We start from the raw sequence: 13575 nt of genomic DNA, 5'->3' as shown, positions 1-13575 counted from the left end.
ACTTCAAATAGTGAAGCATCACCAAAATTCTAAACCTTTCACATAGGATTCACTCCACATAAAATATTCTAGAATCACCAAATAAGCAAGTGAATTAACCAATGATGAGCTTGGGAATTATTCCAAATAAATTCAAGCTAAAAGTTGCTAAGCAAGATTATTAAATATAGGGTTTATCCAACCATATGCTTAAACCCTTAGAAATAATTCTCCACATAAAATAATGAATCCAATCCATCCTCATTATCATATAATTTAAACTCTTGTCATAATTAAAATATATGTGAATAATCAATATTGTTTAGCACTAGCAAAGTATAATGTGTTCATCATACATAGGTTATAGAAAATTCAAATCATCTAAATACATTTGGTTCCTAAATAAAATAGGAACTAAAATAAAGATATTGGTCCATGTATATTTTCATTAAACCTCACAAAATATCAAACTAATCATAAATTTAATATTTGCTTAAACAACAACATTAGGCAGTAAGCATGATTATTAAATTATATTGATATTGGAATAATTTAACACCTGCAAAACAAAACAGAAATTAGTTTGTAAACAAATAGCAAATTCAAATCAATAAATAAACAGAATTTTAAAAGAGAAAAGAGAGGGAAAGCTTACCTGGTGGACCGCAGCAGCCCACGTAGAGGCCCAGCCCACGAACCAAGCAGCCTAGACCACGTACCGTTTCATCGCTGGCCGAAAACAAAAGGAGAGCGTCGTCTTCCTCTTCTTCCCCGTGGACGACACGGCGACAGCGAGCCCCTGCCACCTCCTCGCTGCAGATAAGGACGCTCCGGACGCCACCGAAGATTCTAGAACTCCAAACCATCCTCCTCGCGTCCGAGCCTATCCAGGAGCATTAAGATCCGTGCTCAGAATGTCCCCAGTACCGTCGATGCATCTCGGCCTTCTCCGGCGAGTTGCCGTCGCTCCCAAGATCCACTCGAGCTATAAAGGCACGAGCAGGCGTGCACAAACCCTAGCTACACTCAGCGCCTCTCCATTATATCTCTATCCCTTTCTATCTCTCACTGGAACCAGAGCCATTGCCGGCCAGTTCTCTGGCTAGCCGTCGATGGAGGTCACCCCAGGGTCCAGGAGGTAGCTGAGCAGCACTGCCGTGTCTCAGAGAGCCTCCTGGCTGAAGGAATCGAAGAGGGGAGCTTCCTACAGACGAAATCATCTCGATTCCTTCCCCTCAGGTTCGCCGGGATCCATGACCTTGTCGTCATCTCCGACCACCAATGCCTCCGTCGAGCACACCATCATCCTCAGGGTGAGTTTGCGCACCTCTGGACCCCTCTACTCCCTCCTGGCATCCTCTGTAGCACTGTTTGGCCACTTCACCGGAGTACACCGCCGCAGAGACGCTCGCCGAAGGTAGCTCCGATGATCCCGTCGTGAAACCCTCACGACCATTAGCTTCTGCGCATCGAGGAGATTCGAAATCTAGTACCTGGGAGGCACTAAAACGGTGGCGCCGTCCTCGCCTGGTCGCCGGCGTCGAGCCGACGGCGAGGGGAGCGTGTCCACCGCCACCTCAGCATCTTTGACTGGTCTTCTGCCCGCGTGGTAGTTGACTAGTCAAAGGACCCACCTGTCTGTCTCTCAGACTAGACAGCGAATCGGTACGTTTAGTTTTTAGTGTTATTTTAAAAACCAAAAAAATCACTGAAACTTTGCAGAAATAGATAAAATTCATTTTAGCTCAGAAAAATATAAATAATATATCAAAATGCTCACAAAAATAAACTCTATTCAAATAAAATATAAAATAAAATGTGTGTCAAAATAAAAATTCCCTTATTTTTATCTTTATTAATTATGTATTTCCAATTGTTTTAAATACAATTTGAATTCAATAAATAGTTAAGTTTCAAAAATTGAATTTTAACTATTCAATAAGTAAATAAAATGTTAATATTAATTTTTTTAAGCATCTTTTCATTAACTTAAAATATTAGTGGTAATTCATAAACCCTAATTTGCAAATCACTATTTCTCATTTTCTTAAATAATAATCAAACAAGAAAATGCTAAAAACTAATATTATTTTGGTAATTCAAAACTTGTTTACTTAAATATCTTTAGTTAACAAGTTATGTATTTTAAAACTTAATAACAATTATTAAACCTTGATTTCTAAATTAAACCTAAATTGGAGTTACTCTAATTATTAATTCTTGTAAAAATTAATAAAATGTCAAACCATTATTAATTTTGTTTCAAAGTAATTAGTTACCACACCTATATTGCCAATTATCATTTTAAGAGTTGTACCATAATTTAGAAACCCTAGTTTTAATATAAGTAAGACCTTGATCTCATTATTTTATGTGTTCATTCCAAATTGTTCTAACCCTAAAACCCTAATTGTTTATCACATGTGATCATGTGAATTTCATTTTACATTTAGAACCTTAATTAGCAACAAATGAATCAATGTTTGTGATCTACTAAAGTAAAACCAATTCACCTAAGATTATCATTTCATGTCTTTATTTTTTATTAAACCTATATGATCCACTAGTGTCACCTAGGTATAAACACTAGCTTGTTACCACATGTTAGCACCATTAATTATCATTCTTAGTATCACACCATTGAAATCAACCTTAACCATCATTACCTAGTCGAACCATGGAGATCAATCCTAATACCAATCTTGTGTAGCAATTCACAACACATGCTCCTATCCCACTAAACCCTATTTAGGAAATTATAAGTCACCTAGCTTAGGAACTCATTATTAATTACTTAGTGAAGCAAATGTGAAGCCATAGTAAACTTTAATACCTAACTCATAGCATTACCTTGAATCATCCTTTGATATGATGCTTATGAGAAACCATAGTAATGAACCTACCAATACTTGCTACATATAAACCCATTCTATTTAAGAACCAACTAGTACATATTAGAAAACTAAATGAATCCAATAGTAAACCCTAGAAGCCATAGCTCCTATTTGAAGTAATTCTTATACTTATTAACCTGTTCTTCAAAAGTTATTCTTTTGAAGTACAGATGTCAATCCAACCATAGAAGCCATAGTTCTTATTTGAAATACTTATTATTTCTTAATTAAACTGTTCTTCAAAAGTTATTCTTTTTAAGTATAATCTATGTAATCATCAACCCTGTCCTGTAGAACTTAAAATTGACAACTGTTCTTTACATAATATTCCACAACTATCCTTTGTGTATATGCTTGTTATGTTGCATCATATTACTTGCTTATGATATTAATATAACCATACCCTAATAAGAACCTTGTTTGAGAACCATCCTAAAAGTGCAACAGACCCTAAAGAAATCTTTACAACTCATCCATCCTAAATCATCGAGGTTAGGTTACGCTCGGGGCGATTGCATTTCGTACTATGCATTATAGCATATTTTGCCAGTTCTTTAAACATTGTCCTTACCGGACGATGATGGTATTTCAGAATTTGGAGTTATCACGTATCGAAGCTTTTGCTTGCATAATCTTGCAGTCAAGAAAGGCAAGTTCATCGCTTGCTCATGGCATTTGATTATTTTTATCAATCTATATGCAAAGTACTATACTTATCACTCCTGCATTGAAAAGCAAAATATTATTTTACAATTATGAATATGACTATGTGGTGGGCAATGGAACCATGGTATGTGTTGATTGGTGGAGGTTCCATTGCAAGGGTACTACTCATCTAGGACTAAGTACCAATGCCGTCCAGTGATTCTAGCGCCGTACATATCGCGTTGACCATAAGATCTATAATGGCTCTGGGGAAGTCAGCTGTATCTTTTCCCTCCTGCACGCCAACGGACTTGATAGAGCCTGGCGGGGTGTTGGGATTACACCGCCGTAGGTTCGGAAATCCTTTTAAATCCCCATCCGTGTGGATGAGAGGCTCTACCGTCTATGAAGGATTGTCCGACGTACATCAGGGGTAAAGCCGTATGATCGGGAGATGTCTACCGGGGATGTACGGGTGGACAAAAGGGTGGGTTTGCAAGGTCGCGGAGAAGGCAGTGATTGGCTTGGATCTTACACCTGGCCCCACACCAAGGAAGTGTGGACGAGCATGCATCTCGGATAGGTATCAAGGATAAGTTCTCTTATGGGAAAAGTAACGCACCTCTGCAGAGGATATCGAATTGTGACTGTCACTCTCTATTCCGGGAAGGGAACTGCAAACGTGGCAGGAAAGGAACTCCATGAAGTTCTGGTCAACCTGTGAAGACTGACGGGCATAGTTTTCGGAATAAAATAAACCTTTTGAAGAAATGTTTACGAAAACTTGCATTCGCCTATGACTTTCTGGTTTGTGGCTGTAGCTAGTGCATGATACACCTATTTCCTAACATGAACTTGCTGAGTACGCTCGTACTCATTCCCTCTCGTTTGAACCCCCTTCTTAGATCAAAGTCACCGAAGGAGAAACTACCGTGGAACTCGAAGACAAAGGAGTCAATTGCAACAAAATGCAGAATCCAGGCAAAGAAGTCAATAAAGTCAACTTCTGCAGCAACTAGAGTGGAAACTTAGACTAGTAATAGAAGGGAACATTTCCCTAATCCTAGCACCTAAGTAGCTAGAGTTCTATAGCAAGCCAAATAGCTCTTAAGCTTGAGTTAGCAATAAGTTAGGTTACGAGTCGTTCTTCTGGAGCTTTATTTGAAGTTTTACCTCACTGTAAAGTCGGAGACTATGATGATCTTCTGTAAACAGTTGATGTATCCTTCTATAGACATGCCTTGGACTCGCATATGTTTCTGTTGTACCACTCTGAGGGATGTAATATGAGTGGAACGATGTTTCACTTGTGTTATGTCAACGACTTGTGTACTACACCATGCAGTGGTACGCTGGGTCACCACAGTGGCACTCTTTGCTACTTTTACTTTCCCTGCATCGAGACGGCGGAGGTGCTTGCTGGGGGAGTTACGTTCCACCTCCACAACGGCCTCTCCAAGGAGTACATCAAATGTGACTTCAAATCCAAGTGGGACGAGTGGCATGACAAGTGGTGCTATGTCCGCGTCCCCAAGCTGCTCGACTGCTACATGAAGCCCACAGCTGCCGCAATCCACAACAAGACCTGGAAGAACCGGGATCACCGGGATAGGGAGTTTGGCCCCGCGTTGTAGCAGATCAAGCTTCTTCAGGAGTGAGGCCTAGCGGCCAAGCAGGTTGTCTTCGAATACATCGAGCGATGTTTGGCACCGCTGCAGGAGAGGTTCTACCTAGCGTGGTTGTACACGGGGCTGAACGACAAGAAGCGCCTGTGGTTTGGGCAGGAGGCCACTCTGGTCAGCTTCCTCTGCAGGGGTGGCGCCGCGAAGCCGCTTTCGGATGAGGTGATTCCCCTATAAAACAACACCCGCCACAGCGCAATTGTGGCATCGATGCCAGGTTGCAATGCCTGGGGGATCCTGGGTATCACACCTGAGTCAGCTGCCTTCGAGGACCAATTGAGCAGCTCGTCATCGTCAGGGTAGGACGGCGACACCGATGAAGATGGGGAGATCGCGAGCAGCCCGGAAAGAACACCCCTAGCTGGCCTGGCAAGACGCCTCGAGACTATGGCGCCATGACACGCCCGCCAAGAGTTGGGGTCGTCCTTGAGAAGCGACGCCAGCCTCCCGGCAAGTGATCAAGATTGATGAGGAGGAGCACCTCCTGGGCGGCTTCCAGAAGACTGCCACAGGCTACATGCTCATCCCGCCTAGGCAGGAGGCACGGGGCAGCGATGATGATGACAAGGATGAGGTGCCACCGATCTAGCGCTGGCTGATGGTGACACCCGTGGCCCGGGAAAAGGCAGTGGTGCTGGACGTGTGAAACCTGGTACTGCATAGGTGGCATGAGATCAGGGCTAACCTGGCGGCCCGGGAAGGGGCGGCGGCGATAGTGATGGAGCACGAATGCTCCCGCTCAGCGACTCCCACGCCGTCAACCAGGCTTGCCTCAGAGACCTCTGATCCAGCCCCTTTCACTATGAAGAGGGCGTGGGGCCCCATCGACGAAAGAAGCGGGTAAGCACACATCACCTTTCCTTCTCCTCAGGTTTGATTTTGCCTTTTCCTTGTTCTTCTGAGATTTTGCTTCTGTATGTCACTTTCCTTCTAGCAAAGCCGGCCCGTGACCAGCGTGCAAGAAGCCTTGCACCGTCCCGGAGATGCACGGAAGTGAGGGTGTTGGAGGGAGCTCCAGCTCAGCCGCCATCCCCAATGATAGGATGCCTGGGTACGATGCCGTCCCTAAGATCGTGGAGGAGCCAGAAGGGAAACTTCACATTCTTTTCATGCTGCATCCGGAGATGGCGGATATGTTTATGAATCTTGTTCAGGTTTCCTCTTCACAGGTGCTCCTGATGTCTCTGGCAACAAGATCGCCGGGAAGAGCATTGGCGGGAACACCAACATGACATCCGTGCCTGACAATGAAACAGTTGGAGGAGATCTGGCGAACGCATCTACGTTAGCCGGTAACTCTGCACCCTATCTCCTTCAATCAATGACGAAAGGCACCACGGTGCCTGAAGTTGCATTTCGTCCATTTTTCTTCAGGTGTGATTGGGAGCAGCCCTGGAGGCTGGAGCACACCTCTTCGCCAGCGAGGGAGCAATCCCTGTGGTCGTCGTGGAACTCACGGAGGGTGGAATCCCTGCCCCCAACCATTGACGTTGTCACGGTGGAGACATGCTCCGATGATGGTGACCGTGAGCAGCCCACAGCGCACGATGCTCCTGAGATGGAAATTGACAAGCGCACTATCGGGGATGATGATGTGGTGTTGACGGAGGTCAGGCCCGGCAAGGGCCGCTCTGTGGGAGCAAGCCCCTAGGCCCCGCCAACGAGCGCGAGCCCCTAGGCCCCGCCACCTGGCCAAACATAAGATGCTGGCGGGCAGGTCTCGCCAGCGGACTAGGCGCAGGCCCCGCCAACAAGCCACACACAGGCCACATGTGATGAAGGTAGGGTGACCCTGGGGTCCCTGCTTCTTCAGCAAGCAGTGCCGGGAATGGCCCAGCGGCAATGACGAGGGTGCCGACTATCATCCCGTCGGGGGAGCCAATATACCTGGATATCTTGGGCTCGGCGATGCGCTCGATGAAGTTGGGCGCAAGCAGCAGCGCCTACAGGTCCATGGCTGTGGGGCGCGAGTTTTTCTCCCAGGCCTGCAAAGGCCTAGACCTGGTGGCGCGGAGGTACTGCGCCCTCGAAGATGATCCGCGCGTCCGCGAAGCTCAAGTGGCGAAAGCTAAGCGCGCCCTGTAGGAGACCATCCACCAGGAGAAGGAACGACACGAGGCCGCCGTGGCAAGGCTCGAGCTGAGGTCCAAGGAGATCGGTCGCCACGAGAAGAAGATGAACGACGCGATCGAGAAGAACTGGGTCGCCCTGAATCAAGGTCGCCGGGAATTCCACCACATGGAGACCCGGGTCCTTGAGCAACATGTTCTCCTGGAGGAGCATGGAATCACTGCGGCCGGCCAAGCTGCATGAAATTCTCTTGGCAAGCCTGGCTCCGGAGCTGTGGTGTGGACCACCAAGGAACTCGCCTGGATCAAGGAGCGCCACCAGAGGAAACTTGCAGACGAAGCGCAGGCGCTCCGGGATGAGCTCGAGCTCGACAAGGCGCTGGCCGCCAAGGACCAGGCGCAACAAGAGGTCCTCGCCGGGAAGGACAAGGCGCACCACAAAGCCCTTGCCGAGAAAGACGAGGCGGTGAAGGCTCTGCAGGAGGAGCTCACCAAGGAATAGGATGCCAATGCCTCGTTCGCCGGGGTGAACAAGAAACTTGATGAGCACGTGGCGGGAGCCGCCACCCGCGAGAAGCAAGCCGCGCAACGCGAGACGTCTCTCCGGGAAGATCTCAAGGCTGCCAAGGTTTACCTCATCAAGAAGGACAGGAGGAGAATGTCAAGGACCAGAGGATGGCGCTGTTGAAGGCCGATGAGGACGCCCACAAGGCGAGGGACGATCTTGTCGCCGTCAACCGGGGGTGGAAAAGGGATGCGGCGTGGCTCCGGAAGATCATTGACCAGGCCATGGACGCGATGCAGCAACTTGGCCTGCACCCATTGGAGCGGGATAGTACCCCAATGACGACCAGTTTGACAACCATGCCCGGTTCTTCTCCCACTTACTGGGCAGCTTGGTCTCATAGGGATGATGGAGAGCATCGTGGAGGCGGAGGTCAAGCAGGTGGTAGAGGCAACCGCCAACATCATGCTATTGCGGCTGCACCACCAGGGTTCTGCTTTCCCACCGCCGTTGTCTCTGAGAAGATCACACCGGAGGAGAGCAAAGCAATGGCTAAAGCGGCGGTAGCCCATTACGTCGCCAAGGTCGTTAACTTGATGGTGCCCTTGGACTAGCATACGAGGCTATCCTTGACGGGACCTAGGCTCCCCTTGTACCAGCGCAATTACCTGGGCATGTGGTGCCGAAAACCACATATTGTATAAAATTATGGCAGTACTTGCTTTTGCATGACCTGCACATTTTGCTTCTGTTATTGTAGATTTTTGCTTCTCGGGGTAAAGTCTTTTACACTTTGTATATTTATTTGCCCCACGTTTTCGGGGGACTCCTAAGCATGCGAACGATCAGACCGTGTGCGTTGGACCGGATCCAGAGTGCTGCCACGGGGTGCACAGTCACTTAGGGGCCACTCGTTTTCAGGCATGCACGCCCCGGCAATGAGACTACCGGGCTGGACCCCATCTTTCTCACAGGGATGCCACTTCCTCGAATGGCCATCTTATGGTTAGGCTACATACAAAGTGTCGTTCCACGATCCTGAGAAAGCAACACTTGAAATGGAGGGGAAAGAACTCAGGTGTCATATGTGGGTACACAAACATCAGGATTCTTGATACCCCCTTTATTTGTTTGGCAAAGGGTGGCAAGTATGCTCTGGATCTCTCTCGACCTGCAAACAAGAACACAAAGATTTTACCCAGGTTCAGGCCGTCCGAAGGCTAACAGCCCTACATCATGCATGTATGATCGTATTGCTTGGCGATGAACTGGTGTTATAGGGATGAACACTGCTTGCCGGGATGCCTATGCAAGGAAAAGACTACTATCTCTGGATGGACGCTCCGGGATGAGCTCAAGCTCGACAAGGCGCTGGCCACCAAGGACCAGAGGCGCAACAAGAGGTCCTCGCCGGGAAGGACAAGGCGCACCGCGAAGCCCTTGCCAAGAATGACGAGGTGGTGAAGGCTCTGCAAGAGGAGCTCACCAAGGAACATGATGCCAATGCCACGCTCGCCGGGGTGAACAAGAAACTTGACGAGCACGTGGCGGCAGCCGCCGCCCACGAGAAGCAAGCCGCCCAATGCGAGACGTCTCTCTAGGAAGATCTCAATTAGGCCGCCAAGGTTTACCTCATCAAGAAGGAGGAGAATGTCAAGGACCAGAGGATGGCGCTGTTGAAGGCCGATGAGGACGCCCACAAGGCGAGGGACGATCTTGTTGCCGTCAACCGGTTATCGCATGTGGACTCAGCGGCACTAGCAGAGGCATGGGCATTGAAAGAAGGACTGAAGATGGCTGAGAATTTTGGAGCTAATAGGATGGTAGCCGAGTCGGATTCGATGGAGACGATCCAAGCATGTACGGGAGAGCATCGTTGGTGGAGCGAAGGCGCCGCTATCTATGCAGACTGTGTGTATTACTCGTCTCAGATTAGTGAAGTGATATTTCAGTACTGCCCAAAAGAAGCCAATCAAGTTGCTCATGAAATTTCTAAGTTTAGTTTCTCTAGTAATAGCTCTTGTAATTGGGTTGATGATCCTCCTAGATTTTTTAATGTATTTATGCATATACTAATGCTACACTTACGCAAACTTTGTTACGGGATATTGTTACGGGATGAGGTGGACCAATTCGGTTGGAGCAAATTGTTTGCCTCCCGTGAGATTAGGAACTGAAGTCTCCCCACGATTCTCCACGTCTGCCCGTAACTAGGATTCCGTAGAAATAGCCCGTAAGTGTAGCATTGTTGTACTTGCCGTATCCCCGTAAGTCTATTTTCAGAAAATGCCGTTTCGCCGTATCTCCGTATCCATATCCCCATATTCGTATCCCCGTACCATGTAACATAGCTCACAGCCCTTCCAGTCGCGCGTCTGTTCCTCGCTTGCCCATGGCGCTGGTCCGTCTCCATGCCGGCCAGTGCCTGATCCGAGGAGGCTGCGGGTTGAGCCAGAACCACGGCTCCTCTGGTTCACCAGTTGGTGGTGGGGCTGGATGTCCGCGATGCCGTCCCGGCTGGACGCATCATTCTGCCGGCGCAGGCGCATCAATCTGGGGCCCCCAATCGAGGCGGCCCTCCTTGCCTCCTCGCGCGTCCTCCTCGATTGGGGGCCCCAGATTGATGCGCCTTGCCAAGCGTTGAGTGGCAGTCCCCGCCTTGCCAAGCGTATGGGCTGCTCCTCGTCTTGCGGAACCGAGCATATTGCTACGGAGGCTGCCCCCGAGCCCTCGGCGGCTGGGCCAGTGCTCTTCTCCTCCCACCAAGGTAAACGGCGGTAGGGGCCGCCTCTGCACTACATCACGGTAAAATAACAGGGGCACTTCAAAATGCCCCTAATGTGAAACAAAGTGCCCCAAATTAGCTATTGAGGCACTTTTTCAAGTGCCACCTTTACTTGCATCTCTAAAGGTATTTGGGGCACTACCTAGGAGCACTTCTCAAAATGCCCCAAAATTCAATTAGAGGCACTTTGCAAGTGCCCCAAAATCCAATTAGGGGCACTTCTCAAAGTGCCCCAAAATCCAATTAGAGGCACTTTGACAAGTGCCCCAAACCCAATTAGGGGTACTTTGAGATGTGCCCCAAAACCCAATTTGTGGCACTTCAAAAAATGCCTCAAAATCCAATTCGTAACCCTATAAAAAATGCCCCAAATTACATACAATTAATTGCACCTTGAGCAATTCCCAAAAAGCCCACCAATCAAACACCGTCACATTGGCAAGATACAAGAAGCACACAATATAAACAGTTAAACATCATACAGGCAGAAGCACACAGTATCGATATAGTATCCAGTGCACCGTAAACATAAATTCTAGATTTTTCATACAATATCAGTTACAGCTCATTGTAACAATATCTCACAAGGTAAAGAGGTAGCACATTGTTCCACTGTAAACACCAATTCTGGAATTTTCATAATACCGGTTAGAGCTCAATGTAACTATATCATCGCTATGTTTCCAATTCAATCAGCACACTCTATATGCATCATCATCAGTTGATCCCAGTCTTCAGCTTGGGTAGAGTTTTACCTTGAGAGAAATAGTAAGATAATTTAGCAATCCTAAAGACAGGAATGCATGATTTCAAACAGCAGAGGACGAGGAACAGGAACAATCATGCTATATAAAACCTCTACAGCCTTGTTTTGTTGTAGTTAATAGATTGAAAAAGAAGACTATGGACCAATATTAGTTGCTCTAGTACTTGAAGCCATGGCATTTGAGCATGTCAAACCATATACAGAATTTTACGTGTATTTTAAACCATCTTTTAACTTTAACGTAAAATGCTAGAAATAAGCACTAGCACACACTGAGATTTGGTACTTTTTTATACCATGAATAGACAAGGAAATGATGCCTTCTAAAAATAAATAAGATACACAAGAAAATGATACGATGCCCCTGAAAAGAAAATGATACAAACCAGCTAATATGTTTATATGAAACTGAACCCACGCATATGGACATAAGAGAGGACTTCACATACAGGTAACTCAGCAAGATAGTTTCTTATATGCACATGTCAACCATCAGAATAATTTCTAAAGACAAATGAACAGAGTAGTGTCAATACTTGTGGTTGATCATAGCAATTGTACCTCCATCTCTTTTGTAAAGATTCTGAAGATGTCACCCTTCAGTTGCCTCAAATCTTCCTGCACTTGCTTCATGATTGAAAGTGTCGATAATATCGCATCGAGTTTGCTGGTGTGGTTGTTCAGAGCACTCATCTGGTCAGGATTGCTTTTTGTGCTGCCTTCAAGGAGCACCTTGAGATCGTCTTGTCCTTAAGCTGCGGTAGCATGTCTCAATAAACGAAACTTTGTTGTTTTAAAAAAGGTAGGGAGCAGCGACGATGCTTACAATTTGCTGGAGAGAGGTCTCTACGAGCACAAACTTTTTCTGTATGCTACCTGCTGAAGAAAACAAATACATGCGCTCAGTTAGTTGATGCACCAGTTGTTAGCAACATAGTTTGAGTGCAAAACTCATGAACAAAAGTTTCAGTAGTTATGGACACCCTTATGATCAAAGTAGAAATAATGGGGAGCTTACAATCTAGTCATGCCTCCTTCATGGCTCTGTTTAACTGCATAACATCATTTTGAACAGAGTCTAATACCATTCCCATCTTATGCACTGAACTTGCAACATGCTGAAATTTGCGCCCAACATCCTCATTAATCTGACCTGTTGAAGCACCATCAATTGGACATTTCAGTACAAAATATAGTACTTCTAAATTAAGACAATTTGGCAGCTTAGAAAAATAATCTACAGTGTATGTTTAGAGAACCTTCAGGTGCACAACATGCACCAGTCAACCTTACAAACTCAATAAATGAGATGATTCTTTTGAACCTACTCAACATACCAAATTAATTGTGCTTCAAGTGCATGTTAATGAAATGAAAAATCTGTCAGGGCATAAGGGTTTGAGTTTACATTTGCTATCTGGAAGAGAGGGGTTCCACCGAAGCATAGCTTTGCTTGAAGTTTTTGCCATTTGCAGCTGAGATTCATCACGCACAGAAGAAGCTGAATTGGCTGGAAATGAAGACATCCTCTTCGACGAGTCATCATGCAAGGAGAATCTCTGGTCACCAATGTAAAGATAAATGAATGTCACAATTGGGCAGGAGACAAACAGTATGCACTCTTTAATTTTTTTTCTTAAGGAATCTACCTTCTGTAACTAGTAATGACAACAACGAGGGATGTATACGATACCTGATCGCGCGCAGGGGAGGGATGGCGAGGGCTGAGGAGGTTCTCGTCGAGGGAGGCCTGGGAGATCTGCGACTGCGAATGCAAGAGCGACAAGCTGCCACCGCCCTGGGAGAATGCCGCGCCTCCGCCACCACCGCCCTGAGAGAACGCTGCGCCTGCGCCTCCACCTCCCTGAGAGAACGCCGCGCCTCCGCCAGCTCCGCCCTGAGAGAACGTCGCACCACCGCCACCACCGCCACCACCGCCCTGAGAGAACTAGCCGCCTCCACCACCACATCCCTGAGAGAACGCCGCGCCTCCGCCCCCACCGACCTGAGAGAACGCTGCTCCTCCGCCGCCGCTGCCTTGCTAGCTCTGCCCGCCACTTTATATGCAACTTATTTCAGAATTTTCATACTGTAAATGTTCAGACATGTAATGAAGACCAACAAAACACTCCAATTTTAAAACTGCCCATGTACGAAACGCATCATAGAACGGATACCTTTTCATGTTTGCTAGATGGCTGTCCTAAATTACCATACAGTTCAGTGACATTTGTAGATGAACCAAACAAT

The 13575-nt window shown here is 46.8% G+C and overlaps 1 long non-coding RNA gene across 2 annotated transcripts; it reads right to left on the bottom strand.

The window, feature by feature from the left end:
* Positions 1-12146: 12146 nt before the first annotated feature.
* LOC124649649 lies at positions 12147-13166 on the bottom strand. Of its 2 annotated transcripts, XR_006986737.1 has the most exons (4): positions 13019-13166; positions 12734-12884; positions 12344-12473; positions 12147-12204 (listed from the first exon to the last, which is right to left on the bottom strand). It is a non-coding gene; the product is annotated as an uncharacterized LOC124649649 (long non-coding RNA). The 2 variants fall into 2 exon arrangements; XR_006986736.1 differs by lacking the exon at positions 13019-13166 and having other exon boundaries at positions 12734-12968.
* Positions 13167-13575: the final 409 nt, after the last annotated feature.

The sequence above is a fragment of the Lolium rigidum genome, chromosome 4 (genome assembly GCF_022539505.1).
Source record: "Lolium rigidum isolate FL_2022 chromosome 4, APGP_CSIRO_Lrig_0.1, whole genome shotgun sequence".
Taxonomy (NCBI): Eukaryota; Viridiplantae; Streptophyta; class Magnoliopsida; order Poales; family Poaceae; genus Lolium; species Lolium rigidum.
This window is presented reverse-complemented; position numbering and strand designations above follow the sequence as displayed.